This window comes from Myotis nattereri, assembly GCF_964212035.1.
Source record: "Myotis nattereri genome assembly, chromosome: 5".
Taxonomy (NCBI): Eukaryota; Metazoa; Chordata; class Mammalia; order Chiroptera; family Vespertilionidae; genus Myotis; species Myotis nattereri.
The window spans coordinates 102166576-102187561 of NC_138080.1; the positions used below are offsets into that span (position 1 = coordinate 102166576).

General features: G+C 46.1%; 1 protein-coding gene across 3 annotated transcripts in view; it reads left to right on the forward strand.

The window, feature by feature from the left end:
* Window positions 1–20986, forward strand: part of TENM2 (teneurin transmembrane protein 2) — a gene marked incomplete at its 5' end in the record, with an annotated part of 1189887 nt that overhangs the window by 954205 nt on the left and 214696 nt on the right. The gene's annotated exons all lie outside the window — the stretch shown is intronic.

A 20986-nucleotide genomic window follows, 5' to 3' on the forward strand; every position in this document is an offset into this window, starting at 1 on the left:
TAAGTGGAGTTATTGTTATTATTGTATTGGCTACCACACTCCCAGGCCAGGTCCAGTGAGAAGTATACTGACCCAGGTTCTTAGGGTCATTGCATCCCCAGAGCAGTGCCCGGTGCCTTGTAAGCAAACGATAAATATTTGTTGGATTAATCAATGCTGGTTAGGGGTAGGGCTGAGTTGGACCATTTGTGAAAGGCGTTATAAAGTACCCAGAATCCCCTCACCCTGGTTTCACTTGTTCCTCCATGAAAAAGGGATGTTTCAGTTCCCTGGTGTTCTAATTGCCTCTCTTCCCAAATTACATTTCCAAGTTAGAAGCGTTTAGGCAAAGGAACATTGCGGGGGGGGGGGGGGGGGGCGGAGATGCGTAAGCAGCACAGCTAAGCCCTCTGGCAGGAATCTGCACCTCCCTGAAATCGAGGGAGCTCCTGAGGGAAGCTGGGAAGTGTTTGTGTCTGGCATGCGGCCACCGTTTGGCACTCACATTACCAAAGTGTGGCAGGATTTAGTTGGAGTTCAAGGTGAAGAAGCAAATAATGGCATAAATCTGAAAGTCTGTTGGCTGCTTCTCTGTAAATGAGGATGTGCTAAGAAATGAAGCAATTGCTCCAAGGCACCAAGTAGAGAAAGGAACTATTATATGGTGAATTAGGTCTGTGAGCACAAGTAATACGGAAGCGCTTGTGCTCTGCATTGCCCTGCTTAGCTCTGCGGCCTCAGACAACAGAAACTTGACCCAAAAAACGAACTTTCATAGCATTCGTATTTCTCTTAAGGTCACCATAAGTCAAGATTCCTGTGTCCTTTATTGAAAACCCAGTTATAGAAAATTCATATTTTGGTTGTTAAGAATAGACACCCAGAACTTTTGCATGAGCCCTTTGCTCATTGAATAAATCATTTATTAAATTGATGGCTCAGAATAAGCATCATCTGCATTAGGAGAGCAGATGATCCGTGAACTGTATTAACATGCTTAATATTACCGTAAAAAAAAAGGGGGGGGGGAGCAATGCGTTGCATATTTCATTTATTTTATTTTTTCATGTTATCAACTTGTAGCCTTAAATAAACATGTCAATATTGGAGTGCTTCAGAAAATATAACTGTACTAAGCTACATGTTGATAAGAAAAGAGCTTCGCTAAAGAAAATATTGTCTTCCATTCTTGCAAAGAGAAAGAAATGGATAAGAGGCACAATATGGATCCTCTTTCAAAGGCTTTTCCTTCCCACAAACCAAAGCTACGGGCCAGAAGGGAGAATCGGCTGTGCCTCCAGTCTTTGCATTTCTTTCATCATGACTTTCTTCAGGGCGGGCTGTCAGGGAAGGCCTGTCCATTGGGATGGGCTTTCAGTGGAACCAGGTCATTGGTGGGAAGATTTGTGCCAATATGTTGGGCACTCCCTTAGGGACTCTGATCTTTGTAAAAGAAAGCCACAGTACCTCGCTTTGGCTTTTGCAGTCATGATGCAATTCTGTGCGTTTGCTTACTTATATTACACCATGAGCGTTTTAGAGGCGCATTAATGAAGTTTAGATTAGTCTTGCTTCTATTCCACAGGGGAAGGTAAGTGGCAGTGTGTCAGATGCATCCTGTTCTTCGGGCCACGATAAACAAGATGACATCTTTCAAGGGAGTTCCGTGAGCCTTTGAATCAGATATATTTTTGAAACCAGTTTTAAGGCCACCTTATGCCCCAGATTTTGCAAACGTCGACTTCTGGGGCGTTAGCTAAGTTAGAGTACATGTGTTTAAACTTTCTTTTAATGAGATTTGAAGACTTCCTGAATCTTGAGAGAATTGTGGGTTAAAGACTTTTTTCCCCCATGAAAAAAAAAATTCTTGTGACTTTGTATATTAATTTTATGTGTTAATTATTTTACATTAATTTAATATGTATTCAGTGCATTATATAAAGTTTATGTTTTTCCATTGGGCAAGAAATTTTATTTAGGCAAGTGATTAGCCAGTCACATGGTATGCTGGAATCCGCTGACTAGTCTCAGAATCTGGGACAGTTTTACTTGAAATGTTTTTCCTAGACCTAGAGTCTAATAAGCAACCCCATAAAATAGTACAGTTAATAGGAAAGCTTAGAGAGCCTGGATAAGTTATGGTTTGCACAAGCGACCCATGCCATGGTGTTAATCAGGCACACACAACAGTGATAGAAGGATTCTGAGTTTCATTTTTCCCAATCCATCAAGACACAGAACCTTTTATTTAAAAGCTTTTATTAACTCATCGGTATGAATCAAAGGTCAGTCATTTTTTTCCCCCCTAGAAATGTGGAGTGATCTAACTATTACACAATGAGAAATTGAGGATATTTGGGTCTATTTTTATCCAATCTGTTTTTGTGAAATGAAGGCATTATCTCCTCCTGAATTTACTTTAGAAACTGTAAAGCTTCTGCCCTGGTCGATGTGGCTCAGTTGGTTGGGTGTCATCCCATTCACCAAAAGGTTGCTGGTTGGATTCCCTGTCAGGACATATGCTTGGGTTTTAGGCTCAATCCCTGGTAGGGAGCTTGCAGGAGGCAGCCAATTGATGTTTCACTCTCACATTGATGTTTCTCTCCCTCTCCCTTCCTCACTCTCTAAAAATCAATTTAAAATCTTTAAAAAAAAAACACCTATAAGACTTCCAAAAAGAAAAAAGAAGCCAGCCTGTAATTAACTTATATTTCTTGGGACCACAGCAATGAAGAGTGAAGAGCCAAAGAAAGAAGAGTAAATACTAAGAGTGGAATAATATTAAGACGAGAAGTAAGACAGGGGCATAAGAAACTGAATAGAATAATTACAAACATTAACTAGCAACACAAACTATGAAATACCATAAATTCAACCAGGATAAAACATGCAACAATTAAAAGACACAGCTATGGTGAAAAAACGACCCCCATCATAGCAAAGTACATACAGTCTTCCGCACGATTTCCTGAACCAGTAAGTCCAGCTGAGGTAATGAGATGAAAAGCAATCCCTGAGAATTGCTTGGAGGTGCTGTTTCACCACCTCATCCGACATCATTAAACTTTTGGTTCCCTCATGAGCTACTTAGATAAATAACAGTGGACAGCTCAACATTTATCCAAATAAACCAGAAAGTCACCATGATAAAGGAAATTGAATTTATAGACACGGCAGGCTCTTGCCTAATAGAGGAGAGTAATGTGTCTAATGTTGAACATCAATCTACATTTCAAATAAAGTGTATGAAGTAGGGGGGCCTCTAAAAATACCTCCTACAAAATCATTTCTCAGGTTGGTTTTCTCCGGTCGTGTCTAATTGATATCCATGTAATTCCGCTACAATCTTTGCTACTGAAAATGATGCAAGAGCTGGAAAGGATGGCTGTTCATGTTGGTTCCCAGGAGAGTGCCGAAAGTTGGGGGTTAGAGATCACTTTTTTGTTTTGTTTTGTTCATCCTCACCTGAGGATATTTTTCCACTGATGTTTAGAGAGGGTGGAAAGGAGGAGGAGAGACAGAGAGATACATTGATGTGAGAGAGACACATCAACTGGTTGCCTCCCGCATGCACCTTAACTAGGGCCAGGAATCAAGCTTGCAACCGGTACATGCCCTTGACCAGAATCAAACCCAGGACCCTTCAGTCCATGGGCCAATGCTTTATTCACTGAGCCAAACTGGCGAGGGCAGAAATCACTTTTTATCTTCAGATGTGTTGTCTTTGGAATGACCCTGGAAGTTAGGGAGTGAATACATTTGTGTGTGTTTTTAATCAGGTGAGGGCATTTTCTAAAGTCTTCTTTTAGATCTTGATCAAAAACTGACAGGAGGGAGGAGAATTATTTTATACCAGATCCCTTCTCTGCCTTATCTTGCCAGGCTGCATGGTGTGAGGAAGGTCCAGTGGGGATAGTTGAGATTACCCTCCAATGTTAGCTCCCAATCAAATTCAATGGATTTATGAACTAGCATCATTTCAGAGCGTTTCCTAATTCCTAATCAGGCAAGTCTTAGCCTAAGACAGAACATGGATATTGTCAGTGTGATAGGAAGTCTTCTTACCCAAGTCCTGGCTGATGGGCGAGAAGGGGGTGCAGAGGAGTGGGGCAGTGCAGACAGGCAAAGGGATCTCAGCCCCTCTGTTCAGCATGTAAATGGTACCCACACAGCGCTACTCCCATAGACTCTTTCCCGCATGTTCTGGTGAGGAACTTTTCTTAATATGTGTGCATTTTTTAAATATATATTTTTATTGATATCAGAGGGGTATAGAGAGAGAGAGAGAAACATCAATGATAAGAGAGAATCATTGATTTGTTGACTTCTGCACACCCCACACTGGAGGTGGAGCTGATAAGCCCGGCATGTGCCCTGACCGGGAATCCAACCGTGACCTCCAGTTTCATAGGTTGACACTCAACCACTGAGCCACGCAGCTGGGCAATATATATGCGATTTAATGAAATGTTTTGATGGGTAAATTTGGTCTGACTTTAAGGAAACCCACATCTGATCCTGTCCGCAAAGGTTTCATCTCTCCCAGTGTTTGTCTACACTGTTTTTCCCCTCCTCTCCTCTGGACAATCCACCTGTAAGTATCCTGGAGGGCAAGTCGCCAGGCTTATCTTGCTCCATCATGTTTAAATTTTTAAAAGGAAAATATATACATTACAGTGAATTTCAGGCTTTTAACAAATTTGCTGGTCTACCGATCCACATCGTTTCCCCATCTCTACTCCCCCCACCCCAACCTTGGTTCTCTAGGTGGAGGTCACTGAGGTGAGAGTGCTGCCTAGTGCCTCGTGCTCCCGCTCCTGTCTGGGAGGAAATAGCTCTACTTTTTGTGTAAGGATGCAGACGCTGATTGCGTGGTATTTTATTCCTCTCTTCAAAACTGACAGAATTAAGCCTTCTGGAAAGGTCAGCTGACCCCCAGTTCTATCTGTAGTGTAGTGAAATACTACTGATGGCTTGTTTTAATGTCAGAGGAAATTGGAGAGTGGACCCAACTGAAATATCCGTGACTACATTTCTCTAGAAGGAAGACAAGCATTGTCCGTCATGTGTGTCTGACTCAGGGATTTATTAAACAGGTTGTGCACCCCACCCAGGGCGAATGCTGTCAAAACACGAAGAAGGGGAGAGAACACCCAGAGACCACACGGAAGCCAAGCCCCAGCTCTTCCCATAATTGCGGAGCGCCCCTGCTCATCTTGCCCACACCCTTTGTAATTCTTTCTTCCTCACACACTACTGCCTCGCTCCTCCCAAGCCCTTCCCCAAATCCCCCCCATGCCTGTGTCTCCCACAGTATGGCCAAGCAAGACAACAAATCATAAAACCTGCTCATTCAGAAGACACCCAGAGCGAACTGAATTGTCGCTTGGCTTGTTGTTTCTCCGTTCAAGACTCACTTAACAGGACGCAGATATAGCATGGGGTTCTTGGAATGGCTGGTCTGGAATCTCTCTCGGTGGAAATGTAGAGAGAGACTCCAGACGTGAAAACTGACTGGGTGTGAATTGCAGAACAACAGAAAGGATTCTTTATATTGGACAAGTGCTATCTGATTTATCTGATTGGCATTCATGGCATAGGCCAAGTGGCGTGTAGACTCTAACACGCAAGGAATATTTTTATACAGAGGGAGAAGGGGAAAGTACCGCAGGAAAAAGCGAGCAGGCACAAGAGGGAAAAAAGATGGGAAAGCGTTCCTGTGAGTAACTGGAGTATGTGTGGCATATATTTTTTTCTAGGAATTTACAGGGAGAAGGAGGCCAGATGAATAGCTGAAGAGAACTGTAGCTTTCCCTGGCTTCTGTACAAGAGAGAACCGCAGGCTCACACCACTGGCCCAGTGACTAAATGGAAGCCCAGGCCTCATGGTCAGCTCAGATAATCCTCTGACTTAGATTAAGCTAGTTCTTATGTTTCCACTGGATGATGAGGCTACAGTTTTAGCCCATCTGTTCACCGCCCTGTTCCCAGCATCCTAAGAGACTACCCATTTATCTCCGAAAGCCGAAGAGCCTGGTGTGAGAGGGGGAGGTGAAGCCAGTGGCCAGGACAGATTTCTGTAATGCCCCACGGGAAGGTGTAGCATCCACCCTGATCCAGGATTGTGGATGGGTCCGGTGGTCTCAGCACACGCGGGTGACCGTGGTGTCGTGACGGAAGGTTTCCCGTTTATGCGTAAAGGCTCTCTGCATAGAAACGAATTTTGATTTGGGGCTTTTAGGCCTTTGAAAGAGTAACACTGACATGCTCTCCCAGTAGCCTTGGAATCCTAAAATAAATAATAGAAAAATTGCGATTTATAATGTAATTCCCAATACTAACTGGGCCCCGCTGCCTACATGAGTAATAAGCTTCAATAAATGTGTGACAGGCACAAGGCTCTTCAGTATGAAGAGTAGTGAGGCCTCAGAAATAGAAATAGGTTTTTCATTATATGAGGGATTATGTTCGGCCTGACGGTGGAGCCTGTTCCCAGGGCCACAGCTGCATTTTCTCCTGCGGTTGAATTAACCGGTAATAGTGAACCGGGCCGTGCAGCCCGAGACAGCCATTTGGTTCAGGGAAGGGAGAAAGGTCTCTTTCTCCCACTTAAATCAGGATTATCATTGTTCACAACCCACTTTCCTTTAAACTTCTATTCATCTCTGCTAATGAGCTGCAATTTGGGTCGGGTTCCACCTGGTGCCCGCTGAAATCTGAGGAGACAGGGGTAAAGAGATAGGCATGGTTTGGGGTGGTGGTTGCTGTTCTATTTTTACCCACGTATGCTCGCTCTCTCTCTCTCTCTCTCTCTCTCTCTCCCCCCATGTCGTTGAGGAACTATTTGAGCCCATCCTGCTTCTTGGTCACCAAGGAGACTGTGAGGTCTTCAAAGATGAGTTTCAGAAGGGATTTTTTAAAAAATATATTTTATTGACTTTTTACAGAGAGGAAGAGAGAGGGATAGAGAGTTAGAAACATCGATGAGAGAGAAACATCAATCAGCTGCCTCCTGCACACCCTCTACTGGGGATGTGCCCGCAACCAAGGTACATGCCCTTGACCAAAATCAAAGCTGGGACCTTTCAGTCCGCAGGCCAACGCTCTATCCACTGAGCCAAACGGATTGGGGCTCCGTAGGGATTTGAGAAAGGTTTGGGGATTCGGAGACAGCAAGGGCCCCCATGGTGAGGGGAGTTGATGACCAATTTTGAGACAGGTTTTCTTTTTCAGACATTGTCAATACAGAATTTCCTACCTCTGTTCCTTCTTAACTCAAACAATGGCCATTGGAACTGAGTATTTCTAGGATTATTGTTCATCTTGGTTATAACTGCTCCTTGTTGTAAGGGTCAGCTGGGCATTGGAGGAGTCCAGCAAAGAAAGACTGGGATTTGGTTTAGAAAGTTCAGCTCAGATCCCATCCCTGGCTAAGTGGGGGCTTTGGGGAAAGACAATTCAATGCCCTGGGCCGCGTTGTTCTCAACTATAGGAAATGGTTGATGACAGTCATAATCGTGATGATACCTTTTCATAGTCTTTCTGTGTAAACTTTAGAGTAGGTATTGATATTCTCTATTATTGCCGCTCTGTGCATTCAGTCAAGAGCACACGCCCACACGTGCTAAGTTGCAATGCAGGAGTTGAGCTGTTGAAGTTCAGAGAAAGTAGAAACTCCCCCGAGAGCTGGAGGAGTGGAAGACGACTGGGTGGGAGAAGTCCGGGCTGACCCAGTTCTGGGAGGGCAGAGAGGCACTGAACTAGAAACAGACTGAGAAGCATTCCAGGCAGAGGAACTCACAGCAGGGAAGGTGAGAGGGCAGAATTAATAGGCCGAGGTGAGGAGGAAATGAGGAGCTTAGCCAGGGAGGAGAAGAAGGATGCCTGCTGAAGGGCAGTGGAAGAATCCTAGGGAAGGTGGAGCAGGAGCAGGTGATGGCTGGCCTCCTTATGTGATGAGAGGTCTCGTTTGATTAATTCAGCAATAGGGAGGTGCTTAAAGTTCACAAGAGGGAGTGGAATGTGACAAAATCATGACATGATATCGTGTCAGTTAACTAGTAGATGCTCTGTACATATTTATTCACTAATTGAGTGAAGGTTCAGGATAGATTGGTAGGTGGGACAGAAACAGAGAGACTTTTTGAAAGGCTCTGGCAATAATCAGTGGGTGTGCGAGTTGGTGAGGACCCAGTTTAGAAAAAAAACAAAACAAGTGAATCCGTGAGAGCCTTCTTCCAAAGAAGGAAAGACAGATTTGTCTGCTGTTGACCGTGGAGGTGAGGACAGAAATATCTAATATGCCCTCCAGGTTTCTAACTAGGATCGCTAGAGGAATGTTGTCAAGAATGGGGAAACTGCCCAGCCATTGTGGCTCAGTGGCTGAGTGCAGACCTATGACCCAGGAGGTCACGGTTCGATTCCTGGTCAGGGCACATCCCCGGGTTCGAGCTGGATCTCCAGTAGGGGGGCACACAGGAAGCAGCTGATGAATGATTCTCTCTCATCATTGATGTTTCTACCTCCCGCTCCTTCTCCCTTTCTCTCTGAAATCAATAAAAATATTTTTAAAAAGAATGAGGAAACCGGAAAACTAAGAATTAGCCCACCATCTTTAAATCAGCACTCGCTTTTCTAAAAGCGTGGTGAGCCAAAGCATTTTTTATTGGTGTGTAATTCTATCAGGGCTGGCGAGAAGCCATTCTTTTCTAATGCACTCAGTAAATCTCTGTGTGCGGGTTCTTTATTATGAGGGCCCTTTGATCCAATAAAACCCACCAAGACCCCTTCAGAGGCATTCACTTTGGATTTGGTCTAAAAGTGTGGGGAGAAAAAGGAGAGCAGAACTGGGTTAAAACTAACCTCAAACGGCTAACAAAACTCCTCCACCCCATCATGCTTATTTGTAGTGCAAATGCTGTGAACCAAAAAGAGGGACCAGGAGATGCCTTGAAACTCCGCGGGCCCATTTATAAACAGAGACCCGCGCTCCAGGACCCGAAGGCACTTGCCTCACAAATGCAGAATGTGGTCCTGGGCGTCGGTCGGGCCCAGCGCCCTTTTTGATTTGGGGCAGTGAAGCTTCCAACTGGAAATCTTCAAAGGAGAAACTCACCTTTTGATCAGCTGCTTAGAGGCAGGTTGGAAATTATGATAAATCTGCTACATATGCACTGTATGAGCAGGTCTAGACTCTAATGCTGCTGCCTGCGTCTCCGCAGATGAGGCTGACTCACTGGACCTGGGCTGAAGGGTGAGATGGATGAAGTTGGTTATGGGTTTATGGATCTGGGCAGAGAGGGCCAGACAGCAGGGAATGGGCCTTTGCCCTCCTCCCCCCGCCCTCTCTCTGCACCACACTGAAGTCTCGATTTATTTTCTATGCGTTAACGTTTGGCTGAAGTGCATGAAATACCCTCTCCGAGGCGAGGCGGCCCAAGTAAAACAGAGAGCATCATGCGTACCTGGGGAATTTTAGAATTAGCTTCCAAACTAACCAAGATAATGTAGGCCCCAAAGGCACTTTAGTTTGCATTATATGGCTTGTCTGTGCGGATGGTCCGAAATTTAGTAGATAATTATGTCTCTGCATCTCTTTTTTCTCTATATCAGTGGTTCTCAACCTGTGGGTCGCGACCCCTTTGGGGGTCGAACGACTCTTTCACAGTTGTCACTTAAGACCAGGGGTCCTCAAACTGCGGCCTGCGGGCCACATGCAAATACAAATATTGTATTTGTTCCCGTTTTGTTTTTTTACTTCAAAATAAGATATGTGCAGTGTGCCTAGGAATTTGTTCATAGGTTGTTTTTTTAAACTATAGTCCAGCCCTCCAATGGTCTGAGGGACAGTGAACTGGCCCCCTGTTTAAAAAGTTTGAGGACCCCTGCCTAAGACCATCGGAAAACCCATATATAATTACATATTGTTTTTGTGATTAATCACTATGCTTTAATTATGTTCAATTTGTAACAATGAAATTGGGGTCACCACAACATGAGGAACTGTATTAAAGGGTCACGGCATTAGGAAGGTTGAGAACCACTGCTCTATATCCTTCTCAGCTCTTCTAGTTTCCTATCTGCTTTGTGGGAGCATGGCAATGAAGCCAGCCCATTTCTGTTCAGTTTTTGACCCTACGTCATGGTGCTAGTCTTGAGGGAATCCAAAAGCAGTCACCCTTTCCCAGCCCGGCTGGGTTAAGACCGCTGTCAGACCCTTGCCTTCTCCCCTTCACCCTCAAGGGAGGCAATACTGTGATGCTATGAGGACCCACCCCTGAAGCCCATGGGGTCCCACCATGTCCCCTTGCCGCCCTGAGAGGAAAGGTCCAGGGTTGGGTGTCGGGTGTTGTGTGATATTCGTTGCAGTGTACACTTCCAGCAAGCCCAGCAGCGCATCACAAACATGGAGAGTTATTCTCAATGGCTCTTAAATTGAGTCGACGTACCAGCCAGATTAGAATAATCAGAGGACAATACGGCGTTATTGTCTAATAGCATCTCTGTAGCCCATGACACTCTCAAAGCCTCTTTAAAATATAAAGGAATCTGCTCTTGGGACTCAGCGACTGGCTGAGCGTCGTAAAACATCCAGGGGAAATGCAGAGTGGAGTCTGGAACCGAGTGAGCAGGCTCTTCACCGTGGGTAAAATCGTAGGAGAACATCTTACACTATTCTTGCGCACCAACTTGTCATTTCTCGAGTGCGTAATGAATTAATGTGTGTGAATACCTTCACGCAGGGAGGCCTTTTCCTCGAGTCTCACCCTCTTCAGGGCTTCGTGGTACATTTAACAGAACAGTGTTTTACAATCTCAAGACCAAGGGCTCCCACAAAGATCCCGAGAGAAGCCTGAGTGAGTAGCAGCTCGAAGGCTGCGTTTTTGTAAGCAAATGAGAATCATGAAGGATAAGGAGGGATGTGCATGGGGAAGAGTGCTTTTAGGTGGGTGTAGAGAGTGCGAGTGAGATGCAAAGGCTGCTGGTCCGCAGCTCCACTGATTAGCAGGTGTTTCACAGTCTCTGTGCGAGTGGAGCGCAGGGCTAGCAAGCCCTGGCATTGCCAGAGGCAGGAGTGCCCTCCGGTATTCCAAGGTGGGGGGCGGGGACTAGAAAACAGCTCAGGCTCCACTTCCCTTTCATAACTGCTCTTTCATAGACAGGTTTGGCTGTAATAGGGCTTTGTGTAAGGAAGATGGATTGGAACCCGCTGGGTCTTTTTGCAGAATATCAAATATTTTACCCATTAAGACGACTTGATTTGAAGAGTCCTTGGCACAGATTGATGGCGCAGTCCAAATATTTTCACTTCTTGTCCTGTCGACTGGATGGAGTTCAGTCACCTCAATCTCTGCTCATGTAGGAAGTGGCCAGGGCCTGGAGACGTGTGGCATTCTTTCCTTTTTCTTTCACACACTGTGCAGGGGTACAATGCACTGGGGACCACTTGCAGATCGACCCCAGTGAGATGCAAGATGCTCAGTGACACTGTGTACTGCAGGACTCCCTTTGCTGTAACTCAGTGCACCCCCACCCCATCCTGGGAACAGTTTGCAATCTCTGGAGACACCTTTGGTTGTCACAAGGGAAGTGGGGGTGCTACTGGCACCTAGTGGGTAGAGACCAGAGTTGCTGCTAAACATTTTACAGTGCCCAGGACAACCTCACACCAAAGAATGTTCCAACCCAAAATGTCAATAGTGCCAAAGCTGAGGTCTAACTGATTTGTAATCATGTCTTTCGGTATATTCTTTTTCTCCTTCACCACCAGAATTAAAGTGTTCAAACCTTTCTATTGCCCTGTGGGGGTCAGCTTTGGTTCTCCATCGCTTACTCCTCTTGGCACAATATTTTTAGACTCAAAGCCGTCAATCCCATCACAAAGGCATCGGTGGTGCTAAGTTCTGAGAAGTTATTTAAACTGGTCAACTTTACGCCGTGAAAGGAGGGTTCAACTGAAGAGGTGTAATGACAAGTACCCCTGAATGTATGTCTTTCCCAAAGTGTCACCACTATTTTTTTTTTTTCTCCATGAAAAGGACAATGAAGTCAGCCATTTATGAAGGACCTACTATGTGCAGAAACATCACATTCAATATCTGATCTAATCTTCCCAAGGGCTCAATTTCCTTATTCTTAAGTAAGGAAAGAGATTCAGAGGGGTTAAGTAACTTGGCCACGGTCACACACGAGTCAGTGGTTGGGATTTGAAATTCAAAACTCAGGTTTGTTTAACTCCAAAGTCCACTTTTCACCAATATGTATACTGCCAACAACTTACAAATATGTGCTTGGTGACTTTGACTTTTTGTGTTCCCAGAAGTCCTTGCAACCACCCTAATGACAACACTTCCAAGGAAAAGAAAATAGGTACCTCTGCTCATGCAAACAGCTTAGCCTTGTCCTGAGAGCTAGGAAAGGACACATTCCTTAGCCAGTTCTCCGCCTCAGGGCAGGTGGGAAGACTGGAAACAGGCCGTAAGAACTGGGAGATTAAATGAAATACACTTCAAAACTGAAAGTGAGGAGGGGAGCCCAAAGTCCTGGGCAGTCTGGTCAGTTAAGACAGTGTTTCAGTTAAAAATACATTCAACTTAAGTTCTCAGAAACAACCACCAAAACTCCTAACAGCGGCTTTAAAAATACAAGGCTCTAGTTTCCTCGCATAGCTAGCTAGCTAGGTATCCCGGGTTGGCAGCAATGGACATTGTTTGTACTGCTCAGGGGTGCCAACTGTGACATGCACTCTTCCTCTCTCTCCACTTTGCCATTCCCAGCACTTTTGTTTTTCTCCCTTGGTTTTGCTGCCTCATTGTCACAAGATGGCTGATGCAGCTCCAGACCTCATCTCCACCTTCAGGGGAAAGAAAGAAGGAAAGGAATCAAGTTTTTTGTTGTTGTTGTTTTGTCCCTTTTATTAGGAAAAGCATAGCCCCACCCCATACACGTGCACGAACACACACACGCTCATAATTTTAGTTACTAATTATATCTTATTAATTAGAATTGTGTTCCATGGCTTTCCCCTCTTCACAGGAGGTTAGGAAAGCTCTTCTGGGACCTTTGATAGGAAGCAACAGGGGACAAGAAGGTTGGAATTGTCTGATAAATCCCAAAACCAACAGTATCTTATTGGAGTGATTTTTACACTCAAAAGCTAAGTTTCTGCTTTTTCTGGAGGTAGATCCAACAGCTATTTCTAAGTAATCTCTTCTGGTTTTGGGTGGGGTTTTTTGTTTGTTTTTAAATATATTTTTTATTGATTTTTCACAGAGAGGAAGGGAAAGGGATAGAGAGCTAGAAACAGCGATGAGAGAGAAACAACATTGATCAGCTGCCTCCTGCACAACCCCAACTGGGGATGTGCCCACAACCAAGGTACATGCCCTTAACTGGAATCCAACCTGGGACCCTTCAGTCCACAGGCCGACGCTCTATCCACTGAGCCAAACCGGTTAGGGCAAGTAATCTCTTTTGTGTACTGGTCCCATGTGGCATTCTGAAAGAGGGTGTGCTGGGTTGCTAGGGCTGCCTTCACAAAGTACCACCAAATGAATGGCTTATGGCAACGTTCATTGTTGCACAGTTCAGGAGGCTAGAAGTCAAAGATAAAGGAGTTGACTGAGCCATGCTCCCTCCGAAGGCCCTAGGAAAGGGTCTGCTGCAGGCCTGTCTCTCAGCTTCTGGTAGTTCCTGGGCTCAAGGCATCACAGCTCCAGTCTTCACAAGGCATGCTGCCTGTGTGCCTACTGTCCCTATGGACAAGTGTCCCCTTTTTAAAAATACATTTTTTTTATTGATTTCAGAGAGGAAAGGAGAGGGAGAGAGAGATAGAAACATCAATGATGAGAGAGAATCATCTATTGGCTTCCTCCTGCACGCCCCCTACTGGGGATCAAGCCTGCAACCCAGGCATGTTCCATGACCGGGAATCGAACCGGGACCTCCTGGTTCCTGGTCGATGCTCAACCACTGAGCCAAGCCAGCTGGGTGCCAAGTGTTCCCTTTTTCTGAGGACACCAGTCATATTGGAGGAGGCTCACCCTAATGAGTTCATCTTCATGTCATCTTCTGAAAAAGAAAAAAAACACTTCTAAATAAGGTCACATTCACAGATTTGGGATTTGAGGCCTTCAACATCTCAGGGGAGAGGGGCAGCACAACTCAACCAATAACACGGAGTTTTTCTGATCCTCATAGAATCATAGCAGTAATGATATAGTTAATACTTTGATCATTTACTACATGTTGGACTTTTCATATGAATTTTTTAAGTTTAATTCATCCCAATGCCATAAGAGTTCGGGGCTCTAACTTCTATCTTATAGAAGAGGAAACTGAGGCACAAAAATATTAGATGACTTTCTCTCATTCACATAATTAGTAAGGGGGCCAGATCTCAACTCAGTCTGACCTCTGAGTCCTTGCTCTTCGACACCATCCAGTCTGCCTCTATCACAGCGATCCTCAGCTCTGCTCCTAAAGACCGAAGAAGGGTAGGCACATGGGTTTCCTAAAGCTTAAAAATGTCTTTTTTCTCAAAAGCTTTCTTTACTGCCTTAGAAACACAAATAAAACACTGCGTTCTGTGCTGGGCATGATGGCTCCTCCTATTCAGATGCAGAGCTGTCTGAGCAAGGCATTTCATCATTTGCTAAAGTTCGCTGAAGTGATGACATCACCTTTAATGGAACAATGAAATGGAAGGATTCCCACATTTAAAGCTAATGATTTGTGTAGGAACCGAACGTGCCACCTTTGAGGCAAAGGCAGGGGGCAGAGGGGCGCTTCTGGCCCTGCCCACCACTCCTGCTCAGTCTTATGGGTGATGGCGGGTCTGTTCTGGTGGGCCCGACAGGGGGGATGGGCCCTTGGGGAGCAAGATGAAACAGTGAAGTTGATGGCCAAGCAGTCCATGCCCACACTGTCCTTGGGGCCCTTCTGAGCCACCGAGAGCCAGGCGTTGATCTGTGTCAATGACCCAGCTTCCCCTGCTGGACCCGCACTGTTTGGGCAACACAGCCCCGTCTCGGACCCGTCACGGCCACTGCCAGTCGCCCGGGGCTTTGCCGTGGCCTCCTCCTGCAGCCGTTCCCCAAGCGGAAGAGCAGGCTGCTTCCTCTTGAATGAAGGGCTGGAGACATGAAGGGAAAGTGGGCATTTTTAAAGGCCATTGTGCAGGTTTCTCATTTCCTCCTGACGGGGGGCAGGCGATGCAGGAAATGATGGTGAGAGCCAGCGGCGCTTTATGTTCCTGTGGCCCCTCGTGGCTGTGTGGTAGACAGCAGGCGTCATTATCCGCGTTTTACAGCCACGGAGCCGGCTCAGGTAGGGGAGGGCTTGTCCAAGGCTCACAGCGAGTAAATAGCAGGTGTGCGGCTGGTGCCCAGGTAGTCAGACCGCAAACACCGCTCTCCCCACAATAGCATCAGCACTGCCACAGAGAACGACAGTCAAGTGCTTCTGATTTGAGCTGACAGGAAGCTTCTAGAATCAGAAAGGGAAAGAATTCCACACGAGGACTAAACCGCTTACTCCAGGAGAAGTGTGTTTCATCTGGAGGGTGACCAGAGACTTCTCCTGGGATCGTCCTCTTCCCAGTGGCTTCTCTTCTGTGCTGAGTGTCCCCACCTCATTCTCTGAGTCAGCAAACAGCCAAGAAGAAAAGTTCCCTCCCCTTTTTCTCCTTTTTACTCCTGAGGATAAAAACCTACTCTTTCAAATCAGAAGGGAAGGGACCATTACAGCAGCTCACGTTTAATGAGCGCTAAGGATGCTACAGGTTGAGGGCATCACTTGAATCACTTGTCTAATCCCCTCCACATCCTTGTCGGTAGAAATAAGAATTGTCCCCATTGAACAGATGGGAAGGCTGAGTCTTAGAAATTCTAAGTAACTTGCCCAAGATTGCACCACTGAGGAGAAGCAGAGTGAACTGGACATCAGGAGGCCTGGATTCTGTCCCTTTCTCTACCGTTAACCTGTGGTGTCCCCTGGACCAGCATTTATCTTCCTAGGGCCTGTTTCCCCGTCGTAACAACCAGACCTTTACGCAGCACTTAACGGTGCAGGTCACTGGACTCAGCCATGTCTTCTTGTTTCATCCTCAGAACAACCCTGTTTTTATCTCCATTTCATAGATGACGACACTGAGGCTTAGAGACATTAAGCCACTTACCCGGGGTCACACAGCCAGGTGCCGCCTAAGCAAAGCATCCATGCTCGTAACCACACTGCTCCCTGCCTTTCAACTCTGACGCTATCATTCTGCTGTTTTATCTGGCTAAAGTTAGTGTGTGTTTCTCTTCCCAAATATAGCAGCTCTACAGTGAGTTCCTGCAGCACTTCATAGATGCAGAAACTTGATCAAATACAATTAGTGAAGGGCAGGAGTGTCTTCCAAGTCAGGCCCGCCGAGTTCCAGTGCCCATGTGAACCTGGATTCTGTGGCGCTGATACTCAGAAACCATGTTTATCGCCTCTTGACCTTGACCTCATAGAGCAATAAGGTCATGATCCCTGCTCAGTGGGACGTGGTGACTAACAGCAGACCTTCCGGAATCAGACAGGACAGGGCTGTAACCCCCACTCTTCCACTGACAGCTGTGTGACTCTGTGTCAGTTCCTTAACCTCCGTGAGACGGTTTTGTCATCTATAAAATGGTAATAATAAATGCATGCACCTCTGAGTATTGTTGCAGAAATTAAATAGCACATTGCATGCACAGCTTTTGGCACAGCGGCTGTAAAGTGAGCGTTCGTTGCTTGTTAGGAGGGGTTAAAGTGGAACTCTTAGTGTCACTGACTGAGCCAGCCCAGGACAATACCCAACTCTGCAGGGACTTCTTCTCCTAGCAGGCACCCTGCTCATTATGTGCCTTCTACCTGTGTGCTCCATTTAGCACGACCTTCTTCTGCCCCTCAGGATTTCTTCACTCCCCTTGTCCTGACCCAGCTAGAGGGCCTCCTGTCCTTCAACTAGAGAAAAAGGGAGTAGAGACAATTCACCATCAGTTTTAGAAGCAGGGGACTGAGTTGGAAGAATGTAGGTTCAGATCTTCTTAAACCTGGGTTTGAATTTGGATATCACTTAAACCTCCGACGATCATTCTAAAAGGAGGATAATAATGCCCATATTTGCAGCATGATCATTAAGATAAACAAGAGAATAGCTTTGAAGCGCCCTGGCATGTGATAGGAAGATGGCTGTTATTTTGAGATTGGGCAGTTGGCTTGCGGTGGGCCACTGAGAAGTGATCTGAGTTTTGCACATGTTCTCCGCTCCTGTCATTTGGCGTGGTTTTGTATTCTGAACTCTTCCCACTCCAGCGGGGGCTGGTGGGCCTCTGAGAGCATGTGACGCGTGAATCACCTTGAAAAACATATGTGGCTAATTCATGTTTATTGAGTAGAGAGAGATGTATCCAAGGAGAGCAGTCTGCCCCTCAGGACGCGAAGTTCTTCAGGTCAGTTTTGCCATTAAGTGTTGATGTTGGGCAAGTCTTCAGGGCTCCTCTTGCCTCGTTCTTCTCGACATGTTAGCTTTCTTCCATTCCTTCTCCATCTTCTCACCCTGTTCCCTTCCCTCCCACTTCTCCCACACTTCTCACTTGCAAGCCCCAACTCTTCTCCCATTGGGTGATGGAAAGCATGTCTTTGTTCAGCGTAAACCTTCTTTTCTGCCATGTGGAGAAATTAACTACCCACCAGCATCTTGGAGTTGGTTTGTGGCAGTCATAGAAGTAATACATATTCACTGTTTTGAAAATTCTACTTACTATAGAATTTCGAATTACTGGTCTTTTCCTTTTCCTTTCTTCCTATTCCTCTCTGCTCCCAGCATTAAATCTAATTTCTTCTCTCGCTCAATTTACCCAGCTCACATAATGTGCCTTTTCATTTTATGAATGAAGATAATTTGTGAATAGAAGTTACTTCCAAATATTTTCTAAGCATTTGCTTTAACGTGGTCTTGTGAGCTTCCCCCCCTCCCCCCCTCCGCCCCTCTTTCTTTTTTTTCCGTAAGGAAGTAAGTGTTTCCAGGGAAATAGAGCCTGGAGGAAGAAAGTATCAGATTGCCCTCTGTTCTCAGGTCTTTTATTGATAACAATTTGGGTCCCTAATTGCTGAAGTGACTGAAAATAGGACTTGTTGCTCCCTTCTTTCCCCCCCCCCCAACCCCCAACCCCCCACCAAGCAGGAGGAGGGCAATTTTCTTCAGATCCCTGCACCAGAAGTTCCAGAAAGAAATGGAATAGGAAGAAAGAAAGGGGAAGAAGCAACTGAGCTCTCAAAATAGAGCTAGTCTGACAGTTGGGGAGTTTTTAGGCAAGAGAATCCCCGTGTTGCTATTTTAATTTTAAGGCTTATTCTCAAGTTTGAGTTGATTCTGGGGTACCCACCTTCCAAGGACTGACTTTGTCCTTTATCCATTCATGCAGCAAACATTTACTGAATCCGTCCTTCTCCCTAAGTGATGCAGAGATGGGTGACCAAGATCCCTGCCCTCCAACAGATCCCATCACACACAGAGGGAAACAGATGTGCACGCAATCACTTATAACATCAGGATAAAGAAACACACAAACAAACACACACACACACACACACACACACACAAAGATGGAAGCCAAGGAAGGCTCCACAGGAAGTGAGTAGGAAGTGGAAAAGGCAGACTTCACCTGAAGGTATCAGGGAGTACTTCAGAGAGGAGGTGACATTTGAATTCTAGCTGGACAGGTGCAAAGGAGTTTGCAGAAGGATAAGGTCGGAGAAGTACATTTTAGGGGTAAAGAACACCAAAAACAGGGAGTAATGCCTGAGAAAGCATAACATTGTAGGGAACCACAGATAGTCAACAATGAAGCAAAACAGATACAGGGAGCTGAGGTGTCAGTGAAGAGGGGGCTGGATGGAAGGGCCAGTCCACAAAGTACCATATGAATGTGTGTTGGGTTTGATTCTTAAGTGATGCGAAACCTGCTGGAAATACCTGATAGAGGAGGGCATGGAACGGTCTGGCATCCCAGTGCAGGTGGAAGTGAGTAGGACAAGACTAGAGGCAAGAGAAGCCGAGGGGGCTGTTTCAAAGCCCAAAAAAGCAGAGCAGATGAACCGAGCAAGGACAGAAGCAGGGCAGGCCGAGAGGAGAGCAGAGAGGGGAGACCTTGTGCAGGCTGAGTGCTCAGGGTCAGTCATTGGCTGTACCTGGTAGAGAAGAGGGGGGCTCCAGGCAGGGTTCCATCAGCGTGATGAGACTTGCACTCTATCTTGGACACAGTGACCCGAGGCTGGCCCCTGGGAATGGGGGGAGGGGGTGGCTAAGAGAAGTGTCCCCGCTCCTACAATTCAGTGGCGTCTGTTACATCAGTGCACACCAGTTGGGCTGGATGGTGCTGGAGGTTCTGCAACAATGTACCTCCTAAGCTATTTTCACACGAGCCATGAAAAAGTTGGAAGACAGTAGAACGAGATTTAATAAACTTCCCAATGTTGCCACCGAATGAGGTTTTAAGGAAAACAGGCACTAGAAGGAACAAAGGCTTAAGAAGTACCTACTTCACTTCACTAGAAATGGCGGTTCACCTACCTGGGACTTAATTGCCCAAGAGGAAGGGGCAAACAAGGTGCAGATACCCTGGGGGAGGCTGCACAGGGCAGAGACGTCTCCTCCCGACCACTGTGTACTGGGTTCTCTGAGCATAACGATCCTTACTGGGCTTCAGGGCCCGGGTTCCAGGTGGTCAGGGGTTAGAGCGTTAGGATTAACAGTCAGCATCGGATTGGGGGGATAATGTTAAGGATATAGGTAGGCTTTCTGGTCAAATTCATAGAGTCCTCATCTCACTCAAATACACATTCCCCACTTAGCTACAAAAGGCAGGGCTGGGGCTACCCAATGACCCCCCAAACAACTATAAAGAGTGGTCAGGGTCTCCCATTCCCCCAGAGATAAGCGAGAAAGAAGGATTCTCGAAAAGCCCTCTCTCCACAAGGCAGAGGCGCAAACCCCAATTCTTAGAGCGTCATTCCTTGTTTTTCTGCGGAGGTTAATGTTATGCTTTTCGTTGGGGAGCGGAAGGCCACTGTGCTCCTACAAGGCTTTTGTCGATCTGATCTGTCTGCCCCTCCCTACTTAGCTCTGTTTGATATGTGTTTGGGGGCAGGGGGAGTCATTTTGTCTCGTTTTCTTGAGCAGTGTTGCCTGCCCTCAGAGGGCCACTTGCTTTTCGGCAGCCTGGGTACAGATGCTGAAAGTGACTGCCACTTCCCCCCGGGGCATGTCGATGAGTGATCCATGGTTGGGGAGGTTGGAACTTCCACCAGGCAGCTTCCCAGACCGAAGTGCTGGCTTTTCTGAACTTCAGAAGTTGCTAAGAGACTGTGTGTGTCTTTGGACGCCGTCCAGGCTGTTCCTTCCACGCTCACAGCTTTGATGGAATATTTCCTCTCCCCGGTCTCGTTAGACAGGTGACATGCCAAACCAAAGTTAGAGCTGTTACAAGACATTGCTGTGAGCACCGGTTCCGTGGTTTGCCCATTCATCTGCGGTGCTGGAAGGAAAAAAAAAAGTCAAATCAAAAAAAAAAAAAAAAAAAAAAGCTCTGTTAAATAGACATGCCAAGGAACGAGGAGAAAAAGAAAAGTTTCTTCAACTTTTATATGCTCAGAATTATGCTCACACGCACATTTTTGTTCCTTTTCTCTGTTTAAAAATTGATAACCTAGAAATAAAGTAGAGCAAGGGCCGGGGATGGTTTGTGGCACAAAGGTGGCACCTACTGGCAAGCCTGGGCGGAAATGTGAAGCGTAGATTTGTGCGTGACCTTGACCAAAGTTACAGCCTTCTGAGGAGGCTTCCTAATGATTTTCCGTGTCTGCGAGGGCAAACCCTCTTTAGATGTATAAATATTAAAAAGCGCTTCCTAGGCATGAGGGCAGGGGTTTCAGGGCTACGGTAGGACTTTTTCTGCTTGTAACTAAAAACATCCGCCGACCCTGGTAAGTC